The following is a 3,499-nucleotide window of genomic DNA, read 5'->3' as shown; positions in this document are numbered from 1 at the left end:
GGTGTGTCCCACGGTCCCACCCAACCCAGCACATCTGGCAATATTTCATCCAGCACATCCTACAGGTCCATCTTTTGTACATTTGTGTCTCTTCATACAGTTATTCCATGGTCTGGGCTTTAGTGGGCCTTTTTATTGTACAATTTGTGTAAAAATATATTTCCTTGATACTAAATGATGGTGTACCTAGTTTTACACACTTAAATAATGCACTGTCAATTCAAGAACATTTAAGTTATTAGACCAACAAGGATGTTCTTAATGTAGCGCTAAAGCGACAAAATTATATATTTGTACCTTTAACATCAATAATAAAATATTGGTATTTTATTTTGTAGTACATACCTTGACCTGTTTGAGGAAGAATACCTCTCTGATGACCCTGATCTACAGGAAGCCATTTCACGGTCTTTAGATTCCAGTGCTAGTGAGAGGTCAGTGGAAAATATTATAAAAAATGTAATTATTTCAATTGTGATGCCAGATAACAATAACATATGTTATCTAGACTAGTACCAAGAAGAATGAGCAAGTTGCAACCTACATAGGTCAGAAATATCTGGATGAATGCACAATATTGTTTTCTTGTGTCTGACTGATATCCAGTAATTTCTGTGGTACTTTTGTCAAGACTCAAGAGCATTATATTTTATTTGTATGTACAGTGTTTGATTTTGATGGCTGTCAATGTTCTTTTGGATGGACTGTGGTTGCCAGTGTTGAAAATTGTTCTGTTGCTCTTTGCAATTAATGTGCGATATATCAGTAGGTTAAGTAGTTCTGGATAAGCAAGAAAAAACTGCTAATTTCCATTATCACAAACGTTTATGTTAAGGATTTAATGAATATGAATTACCATGTTATGGATGTTACATGATAGTTCAGTGGCCGAGTTATTACCATTGACACTAACTACATTGTATTGTTTATTACTGTTTCAGTGATTTAAAGATGACTTTAGAGAGAATAATGGAGCGGATTGCTTCTCGAGTAAATAATGACAGCACTGTACGCTTCAATATCATAAGAAGAAATGTGTGGGATGGAGCATCCAGAGCCATGGGCAGATCCAATTTTTCACCCGAGAAGAAGGTAGATGTTAAGTTCACTGATGACTATGGAATATCTGAGGGTGCTGTGGACAATGGAGGACCTACTCAGGAGTTTTTCCGACTCTGTCTACATGAAATCAAGGACAACATTGGCATCTTTGAGGGTCCCCCTAATGCTAAAGTCCTCACATGCAACTCCAAAGGTACATGATTAAATCAATTCATATTGCCATAATAGGTCATTATTGGATTTCTTTTGGATCAATAAATACATTATACCTGACTAATGAGGAAGTGTAAGAATTTTCAGGTTTTGTATCCTGTAACCTGTATCCTGTAACCTGCGTTCTCGTATCCCAAAGAGGCATTGTGACAAACATTATTTTTGATGGTACCAGTTGACAAGTAATGTTTGTTTTCATTTGATAACAGCGATGAAAGACAATGGATACTTCTACGATGGCCAGATCATGGCAATTTCAATTGCCCATGGGGGGCAGAGTCCATGTTTCCTGTCTGAACTCTTGTGAGTGTCTTCAAAAGGGTCCAGACAACGTAAAGGTCAAAACTGAACACATTACTGATGAAGAAACAAGGTCACAGGTGCAGTCGGTGAGCATATTGTCCTTGGATTTCGTCATATTTACAAACTATTCATTCAAACAAACATTCATACAATTTTAACAGTAAAGCTAACACCTGTATGTCTTCATTCTCAATAAAACATTAAATAAATACCATCTATTATTTTAATATTTTTAGATCTTACAGGCTGAGACTGATTCACAACTGCAAGAGGCAGTTGCACAGGCAGCCAGCTTGATCAGTCTTGCTGGTCACAATGTTCGCATAACACTGGAAAACAAACAAGAGACTGCTTTGGACTTGGCTCACTGGTATGTCCTCCAGCGAACCCGTGCACCATTTGAAAGGTATGTTTATGTCTGAGCACATACTATAATTGTACATTGGCAGAAAAACAACTGTTAGGTTTATGGTAAAATGTAAAAAATACAAGAGACTGAAGAGGAAAGCATAAGAAAAAGCTTACTTTTCAGTTGTTACTATATATGTAATTATGGATGATGAGTTCCATTTTATAGTACAAGTGAAAGTATAATTTACTTTTTTCTTCTTTTTCATTAGGGACCTTACTAAACTATACATGTAAAAAAAACTAGTTTGCACTGGAGGTTCAAAATCACATGAACTACACATTACCATTTGTTTCCTTTTTACTAGGTTCAGAGATGGGTTAACATCTCTTGGTGTCCTAGATGCTATCCAGAGATACCCTCTACAAATAAAGTGCCTTTTTGTGAAGCCCGAAAAGGGTTTAACAGCTGCTGATGTGGAGAATCTCCTCCAGATCATACACTCTGAAAGAGGGAGTAATGCATTCCGAGAAGAGTGCCGGGCCCTGGCTTTCTGCTGAAAGTAAGTCTGGCATTTGGCACAGTGTTTCAATATGAGACATTATTTGGAGTTAAAGCCCTGCAGGGGGCAGAACCTTACTGTCGCGCTGGTTTATTATTGTCTTCTGCGGTGGGTCAAATGGTCTTGAGCTGGAATGAGCATCTGTCTTCCTAGTTCAGGTGGTGAATAAATGGGAGAGTGATGTGTGATGCTCCTTCTCCCCTGGTCTCTCATCCATATATCGCTACTAAATCCTCCTCTACCTCCACCACCCACAAACTTGTCTGCTGATACCTTTGCTGCCTTCTTCACAGGCAAAGTGGAGGCTATAACTAGCCAATTCTCTGAAACACTCATACTCAACCATTGTAGCAGTCCTACTACATCTTTTCCTCTGCCCTCCCAGGTCAGTGGTTGTTCACCTCGTTTAGTCCTCTCACAGAGAGCGAAGTATCAGAACTCTTGACCCGTAGCTAGGACCCAACTACATGCCCACTGGACACGATTCCTATCAGTCTCCTCCAAGCCATATCTCCTACTGTGGTCCCGACAATCACTCGTGATAAATACTTCTCTGGCTTCAGGAACATTCCCGACCACTTTCAAAAGGGCTCGGGTTACACCCTTGCTCAAAAAGCCCTCATTTGACCCAACTCAAGTTGAGAACTATCGACCAGTGTCTCTTCTACCTTTTTTATCCAAATCTATTGAATGCGCAGTATTCAAACAGGTCTCAGAATTCCTCTCAGGTAATGACCTCCTAGATCCATATCAGTCTGGTTTTAAGAGTGCCCACTCTACTGAAACGGCTCTTCTGTCTGTAACAGAAGCCCTAAGGTCAGCTAAAGCTGCAGCCCAATCCTCAGTTCTTATCCTGCTTGATCTATCAGCTGCCTTTGACACAGTCAACCATAGGATCCTGCTATCCGCTCTCTCAGCAATGGGCATCTCGAGTAAAGCACTCCTGTGGTTCGAATCCTACCTCTCGGGGCGTTCCTACAATGTTTTGTGGCAAGGACAATTATCCTCCT

At 39.8% G+C, this 3,499-nt stretch overlaps 1 long non-coding RNA gene across 1 annotated transcript; it reads left to right on the top strand.

Annotated features, from left to right (window-relative positions):
* Positions 1–6: 6 nt before the first annotated feature.
* LOC123965756 lies at positions 7–2,477 on the top strand. The gene is made up of 6 exons (XR_006823773.1): positions 7–65; positions 339–434; positions 942–1,255; positions 1,485–1,664; positions 1,815–1,984; positions 2,295–2,477. It is a non-coding gene; the product is annotated as an uncharacterized LOC123965756 (long non-coding RNA).
* Positions 2,478–3,499: the final 1,022 nt, after the last annotated feature.

Source organism: Micropterus dolomieu, unplaced genomic scaffold, assembly GCF_021292245.1.
Source record: "Micropterus dolomieu isolate WLL.071019.BEF.003 ecotype Adirondacks unplaced genomic scaffold, ASM2129224v1 contig_11170, whole genome shotgun sequence".
NCBI lineage: Eukaryota > Metazoa > Chordata > Actinopteri > Centrarchiformes > Centrarchidae > Micropterus > Micropterus dolomieu.
Note: the sequence above shows the minus strand (reverse complement) of the source record. Positions and strands in the feature narration are given on the sequence as shown.